General features: G+C 41.5%; 2 pseudogenes; both read left to right on the forward strand.

Moving 5' to 3' along the window:
- Positions 1-2408: 2408 nt before the first annotated feature.
- On the forward strand, positions 2409-5766 carry LOC114621942 (annotated as a pseudogene).
- A 561-nt stretch (positions 5767-6327) lies between these two features.
- LOC114621817 lies at positions 6328-6769 on the forward strand (annotated as a pseudogene).
- The last annotated feature ends 943 nt before the right edge of the window (positions 6770-7712 follow it).

Raw genomic sequence — 7712 nt, forward strand, 5'->3', positions numbered from 1 at the left:
ACACACACACACACACACACACACACACACACACACACACACACCAGCACTGTTCAGCCAAAAGGAACATTTTCATTTTTAAAACAGTGGCCTGATTGTCATGTGGAGAACAGATTGCATGAGAACAGACCTAGAAAAATTTTCAGCTTTTGGCAGAGATGGATAAAACGAAGATTTCACTTTACAGCAATGCTCACAAATTTCTTCCAATAAATATTCTGTGGGAGTTACACCAGTCAACACACCCTTACCATTTGCCTTTCCTGCTTTTTGTCTATTCCATGGAAGAGATGCCAGTGTGCCTTTTTATTTTTATTTTTATTTTTTTTTTGGGTTTTTCGATACAGGGTTTCTCTGTGTAGCCCTGGCTGTCCTGGAACTCACTCTGTAGAGCAGGCTGGCCTCGAACTCAGAAATCTGCCTGCCTCTGCCCCCCAAGTGCTAGGATTAAAGGCATGCGCCACCACCGCCCGGCCCAGTGTGCCTTTTTAAAGCAGCTGTAACTTTCAAAGATGATGTGTGAATTGGTAGCTTCGTGAATATGGTCATATGCACTTACACACACACACACACACACACACACACAGAGAGAGAGAGAGAGAGAGAGAGAGAGAGAGAGAGAGAGAGAGAGAGAGAGAGAGAACAATAACTTGCCTTTAGGTATACATGTGTGATGATAAGTAGTATAAATCCTATTACTTATGTACAGATGTAATGGTAGAAAGTATACTTTGATTTTTTTCCCAACATATTGGTATGCATGTTCTGTCTGTCGGGCATTGATGTAAGAGCAAACTCAGTAAGAGATCATCCAGTTCAATTCCTAGTTGCATAGTAGGACTAGGCAGCCCACTATTTTAAAGCAGCACTTTCTTTTACTGGCCACCTCTGTAGCTTATGGTCTGTCTTTTACTGTTACATTTCACTAAATTCTTAACACAAGACTATAAAACCATTTCCTTTTTTTATACACAGGAAAATAATTGAAGACAAAAAAGTGAAGCTCACTTTTAAAAAGGCTTTCACTTTTAAAAAACATTCTCTGCTTTGCTTCTTTGACATGCTGATACGGGCCTAAGTCTTTTGCTGCCTTGTTTGTTTTTGAGATAAAATTTCACACAGTAGCCCAGGCAAGCCTTAAAATTGTGGGTCCTGCTTTAGCTGTCCAAGTGCTGGAATTACAGGCCTGAACCGTAACACCTGGCTTCTATTATGCCATTTCATCAGTGTGACAGGAAAGGGACCTAGCTATCAGTCCCTCCTCTCCAGCTTACTTCCAACAGCAAATGGATCAATTCTCATCGTCTGTTTGGCCAACCTCCATCCCCTCCTCATTTACACTGAGAAAATTCATCCCTTAAAGGAGAAATTAAATACTGAACTGTCCATATGACTCCCTCCTCCTTGAATATAAAAAGTCTATATGAAGGACAGTTTCACAAGTCCCGCCCAGTTTAGCCAGGCAGCTCTAACCTCAAGGTTTGTGTAACAGACGTAACTGTGAGCCAAGTTAAAGGCAAGTGGTACTTTGCTTACACTTTTTCCCTCCTTTTTTTTCCCCATAGCCTAATAGTTGTGGGTTTCAAAACACTGTGAGTATTCACAAACAAGCTTGTGGTTGAAACCTCTGGCCTCATCCTCCTTATGGGAAAGTTGCTTCCAGGGGATAGCCTATTAGCTTCTAATTCTACACCTTAAAGAAGCATGCTATAGAGACCACCTCCGGTAGATAGGCACTGCCCCCAGTTGAGGGTTAGGGCCACCCACCCATCTCAAAGTTTTCAACCCAGAATTATTCCCGTCTAAAGGAAAGACAGGGACAAAAAAATAATGCACCAGAGACTGAAGAAAAGGCCACACAGAGATGACCCCCCCCAACCCAGGGATCTATCCCATCTGCAGATACCAAACCCTGACACTATTGCTGATGCCAAGAAGTGCTTTTGGAAAAGAGCCTGATATGACTGTCCTATGAGAGGTTCTGCCAGCACCTGACGAGTGCAGATCCAGACGCATGCAGCCAATCATCAGACTGAGCTCAGGGACCCCAATGGAAGAGCTAGAAGGACTGAAGGAGCTGAGGGGTTTGCAACCCTATAGGAAGAACAACAATATCAACCAACCAATCCCCCCAGAGCCCCCAGGGACTAAACCACTAACCAAAGAATACACGTGGACGGACCCATGGCTCCAGCTGTATATGTAGGAGAGGATTGCCTTATCTGGTGTCATTGGGATAGGAGGCCCTTGGCCCTGTGGAGGCTTGATTCCCTGGTGTAGGGGGATGATAGATCAGTGAGGCGGGAGTGTATGGGTGGGTTCTCGATGAGCACCCTCAGAGGCAAAAGGGAGAGATGGCATGGGGGTGTGTGTGGTTCTGAGTGTGGATTGTTACCCTCAGTAAGAAAATGTTGTCGATCTTGCCGTTTGCTCTGGCAGTGGTGAAGAAACTACTGGGAAGGAAAGAAATCCTCTGGCGGTTCTGGAGGAGCAGGTGGCAGAAGCAGAATGGACAGGAGAAAAAGTACAGGAAAGCAGTGAAAAGTTTGGCTAGCGAGCTAAAGGAACAGGATGCTCTGGTGAGCTTGAGGAAGCAAGAAATCACCACTCAGAACGCAGTATTACATGTGTGAGCATACTGACACTTGCTCTGAAATTTGAGGACTGAGTACATCAAATCCTGTCGATCAGTGGGATGAAACAGGCATTTGCAGTTTCTCTGAACAAACCAGCTATCTTGATGCTTATCTTCAGGTTTTACATGGGCAAGGGTTACATATTGCTGGTTATGGCGTTGGTTGGACCTTCATAGTCAACAAAAGCTCAAGGCAATTGGAAACTGTGAGTGTTGCTTTTAATCTGAGAAAAGGGGTGAAATATGTGTAAATCCTGTCCACTGCCAGAGAGTTCAGACACCAGTTTTGTCCTCAGGATTCATGCCTTAGCACACAGATATTCTAAGAGAACTTCCACCTCTGGATGGTGGTGCTCATTCCATTCTAGAAAATACTAATTTCCCATCTGGAGCTGATGAGCCCAGAGTAATTACATCCTAGAAACTCCACCACCTGGATATATCGGTGTAGATGGAGAAATGAGGGCGCAACAGTTGAAGCACAGTGTGGACACAGACTTTTCTCCAGCTGTACTCTTAATCACAGTTTGGATTTGTTGCCTGTTAATTGGAACCTGCATTTTCTGTTTAATAGTGTATTATTAACTAAATCAGAGAGTTGGGGACATCATCCATTCATCATAGCTCTCAGTCACTGTCTCAACTTGCTTTCTAGCCTTAACCAAAATGCTCCTGGAAAAGTGACAAGGAGGCCTCTAGGAAGGAAAGTACACTTGTAGTTACATAGCTGGGGAAGTTAGTATACACTGCCTAAGTGCCCATGCAGTCCTTGTGGAGATTTAACTGAAATACAGCCCCAAGATGTGGCTGGCACAATGCAACAGTGTGTAGAGTTCTACCAGGCTGTTACCTGAAAATCTTTATTTTTTTTAAATATATATAATTTATTTTTTTTCAAATTCTAATTTATACTCATTCACACAGGGGTTATAAACACAAAAAGGCAGGACATGGGGAAGGGGATGACACTGGAGCGTGGGTGTTCGGGGGAATACAGATATTTTTCAGAACAGAGTATTGGCTGGGTGAGGGTTCAGGGGATAGGTCACTATGACTCTGCCTATGATTCACTTGTCCTTATCTAAGTTGGTAATATCTGCCAAGGCTACCTATTTACAAAGTCTATAACTACTCAGGCTGGTAAATTATCATAAAAACTGCCTGTTTACAATAGCTTATAGCCATCCGTTTCAGTGTTTATCCACAGAGACCCAAGACTTGGTGTTAGCATACATGTATGACAGGCCTATTGCTAATTTTAGGCCTATGGCTGATTTTAGGCCTTCAGTGTGTAAGCAGGGATGGCCCTGACATCTCCTCCCTTCTCTAAGTATAGATGGGCTGTGGCGAATCTAATCTTTCGAAGTCGGAAATAGAGGCTTGACCTCCAGTAATTGAAGGGGACTTTGTAATGGCTGCAGTCATCCTGTCATTGTCCAGTGAAGCATGAAGGCCATACCAGTCCCGATGTCTTTTTCCTGGAGAGGGGATACTTTTGACATCAACCCCTATGCAGCAATAAAAGAACTTCTGGAGGAATCACCATCCCTGATTTCAAGCTATACTACAAAGCAATAGTGATAAAACTGCATGGTATTGGAACAGAGACAGGCAGGAGGATCAATGGAATAGAAGACCCAGAAATGAACCCCCATACCTATGGTCACTTGATCTTTGACAAAGGAGCTAAAACCATCCAGTGAAAAAAAGACAGCATTTTCAACAAATGGTGCTGGTCCAACTGGAGGTCATCATGTAGAAGAATGCAAATTGATCCATACTTATCTCCTTGTACAAAAGTCAATTCCACGTGGATCAAGGACCGCCACATAAAACCAGAAACACTGAAACTAATAGAAGAGAAATTGGGGAACACATGGGCACAGGAGAAAAGTTCCTGAACAGATCACCAATGGCCTTTGCTCTAAGACCAAGAATTGACAAATAGAATGTCATAAAACTGCAAAGCTTCTGTAAAGCAAAGGACACAGTCAATAGGACATAGCGGCAACCAACAGGTTGGGAAAAGATCTTTACTAACCCTACATCTGATAAAGGGCTAATATCCAAGGTGTACAAAGAACTGAAGAAATTAGACTCTAGACAATCAAAGAACCCTATTAAAAAATGGAGCACAGAGCTGAACAAATAATTCTCAAGTGAGGAAGCTAGAATGGTTGAGAAGCACTTAAAGAAGTGTTCAGTATCCCTAGTCATCAGGGAAATGCAAATGAAAACAACCCTGAGATTCCACCTCACACCAGTCAGAATGGCTAAGATCAAAAACACAGGTGATAGCAGATGTTGACGAGGATGTGGAGAAAGAGGAACACTCCTCCACTGTTGGTGGGATTGTAAACTGGTACAACCACTATGGAAAGCAGTCTGGCGGTATCTCAGAAAATTGAACACAGTGTTACCTGAGGACTCAGCTATACCACTCCTGGGCATATACCCAAAAGGTGTTTCAACATGCAACAGGGACACATGCTCCTCTATGTTCATAGCAGCCTTATTTATAATAGCCAGAAGTTGGAAAGAACCCAGATGTCCTTCAACAGAAGAATGGATGAGGAAAATGTGGTACATTTACACAATGGAGTACTACTCAGCTATTAAAAACAATGAGTTCATGAAATTCTTACGCAAATGGATGGAGCTGGAAAATATCATCCTGAGTGAGGTGAACCAATCTCAAAAGAACATACATGGTATGCACTCACTGATAAGTGGATATTAGCCCAAAAGCTCACAATACCTAAGACACAACATATAGACTACATGAAACTCAAGAAGAAGAAGGAAGATCAAAGTGTGAGTGCTTTGGTCCTTTCTAGAAGGAGTATCAAAAGTTTCAACCAGAGCTTCCAAAGCCTGAAGATCTTTAATAACAAAGAATTTGCTGTTTGGCACAGTCTGTTAACTAGGGTTTTGAAGCCATTTATCAGTTAACTTAAATGTGCACAGTAAGAATGGGTTTTGTGAAAGGGTGGGGAGCAGAAAATCAGAAGCAGACAGTAAGAAGTACTCCTTGCTAGATTGAAATTCATCTGAATGGCCCTCTTCAGTAGTTGGACAAAATACTAACTAAGATGGGATCCCTATCAGTGGGACGCTGGAGCATGTCATAAAATTTACCAGGAGTCAAATCCATTGAAAGATTTCATCTAACAACTCTTCCACTGTTGTATTTGTGTTTGACCCTGAAGGACTGTTTGCTCTCCAAAAATTCCGGTGAAAACAGCACTTGATGTCTCATTAGTTAAAGAACCTTGTGGAATCTGGTTCCTGTATTTGATTATTAGGTAGAAAAATTTAGTGGCTAGAAAAGCCCTCCCCTAAGAGGGAAAGGAAGACCTAAAGAATTAATGATGTCTTGTTGGGCATAAGACAGTGTCCTAAAAGTTATTAATAACAGTAATAGTTATGTATACAGGTAATGTGTCAAGACCCAGTATTGTAGTATTACACTAACTGTATACATTTTTTAGTTTACATAAATGAGGTCTGTGTGCTGTTTCTTGACCTAGGCAAGTGTTTATAAAGACTCAGTACCTAAACTGTTATTCCCACTGCTCCATGACTTTTGTGTCTTTCAATATATATCAAGATTTTCGAATTGCTTTTCTGGTTTCCACAGCAGGAGCAGCCATGAGCAGTAAAGACTCATGAACACCCTGTACCAGGCAACAATGGAAGTCCTGTACAGGAATCAGCACAACCACTACAAGTTTCTGGAAGTGGTGGAGGTCCTTAAGAATATTAATAAGAACAAGAAGTTAGGAAAAAAGCTGGCGAAGAAGTATGATGTGGTTTTGGCTTCTAAGTCTCTGAGTAAGCAGATTCCATGTATCCTGGGCCCAGGCCTAAACAAGGATGGCAAATTCCCCTCTCTGCTGACACACAATGAAAACATGGTGGGCAAAGTGGATGGGGTGAAAAGTGGATGTTCCAGATGAAGAAGATGCCATGGCTGGCTGTTCCTGTCGGCCACATGAAGATGACCGATGATGAGTTGTTTACAGCATCCACCTGGCTGTCAATTCCTTGGTGTCCTTGTTCAAGAAAAACTGACAAAACATCTGGGCTTTGTATACCAAGAGCACCGTGGGCAAGCCCCAGTGTCTGTATTAGGATACTCCAATAAGCCTCAGTGCTAAATAAATAAGTAAATAAATAAATCGAAAGATGTTGAATTATTCTTTAGAAGCAGATTTTCCTTATGGAAACTATTTTTTTCTGCCTTTTACCAAAAATAAATAAACTCTTGGGGTAAGAAAAGTAGACTCACTTGGAAATCTTTGACTTGAATGTGTCTAATGGATCTCAGAAGTCAATCTTCCTGTGCCTGTTTATTTCCTGATGAACTATTTTAGAAGGAGACCATACTTGAAAATTCTGGGCTTTTCATCCCATTTCTGTTCCAGTACAAACATTATGATGTCATTGTGGTAAATGGTTGCATTCAGTGGCTGCTGCCGTAGTTAATCTTGAGTCCAGTATGGTTTGTGGCAAGTAAGTTCCTTTCTCCAAAATATTAAAAGCTATAAATAAGCATCAAAGTGTTGTGGTTTGTGGGGTCAATTACTCAATTACTATTTGTTAGTATTACCTTATGTTTCAAAATAGCAAGTGAAATTCTCTTTAGTCAAATTTGTATATACATATGCTCAATATCTAAATAGCCTTAAAAGGAACGAGCATTTAGACACTTACTAAATCCTAAGCACTGTTTTCAAATGTTGCAGTGGACAAGGAATAAACCTGTCTGCTCTTATCTTTTCATTTGAGGAAAAAGTATTACACAGAAAACCAAGTCAACAATAACAAAATACTTCATACCATGCTATGCACAGAATTAAAGTATGCTTATGTTCTTGAGAATGTGAAGAGAGACTGCTCTACGGAATGATATTCATGTTGAATTATACATTTCTTGTTTATTTCATACCTGCAACTGGCATTGAATTTAGCCCAGGGAAAATGCATGACCATGACAAAGAGACTCAAGAAAGTAATGATTGCAAACCTCCAGAAAACTCTTCACAGCACTAGAAATACTGCTACATCTTCTAGT

This window comes from Grammomys surdaster, unplaced genomic scaffold, assembly GCF_004785775.1.
Source record: "Grammomys surdaster isolate TR1022 unplaced genomic scaffold, NIH_TR_1.0 185, whole genome shotgun sequence".
NCBI lineage: Eukaryota > Metazoa > Chordata > Mammalia > Rodentia > Muridae > Grammomys > Grammomys surdaster.